Raw genomic sequence first — 207 nt, forward strand, 5'->3', positions numbered from 1 at the left:
CCTGTGCTCTGTGTGGGCAGCAGGCCTTGCCCTCCAGCTCTGCCCTGTGCCCCAAGCACAGGCCCTGTGTGCAGGTTTTGCCATGTTCCTGCAGGCCCAGCCCTTTCCCACAGGCACACACACACACTCACGGTGAGGTGGTTCCGACCCATATCAATAATTCAGTGAGATTCAGATCCAGGATCTCACAAAGGATTCTTAGGCTTT

The sequence above is a fragment of the Lepidothrix coronata genome, unplaced genomic scaffold (genome assembly GCF_001604755.1).
Source record: "Lepidothrix coronata isolate B3197 unplaced genomic scaffold, Lepidothrix_coronata-1.0 Scaffold37, whole genome shotgun sequence".
Lineage (NCBI taxonomy): Eukaryota > Metazoa > Chordata > Aves > Passeriformes > Pipridae > Lepidothrix > Lepidothrix coronata.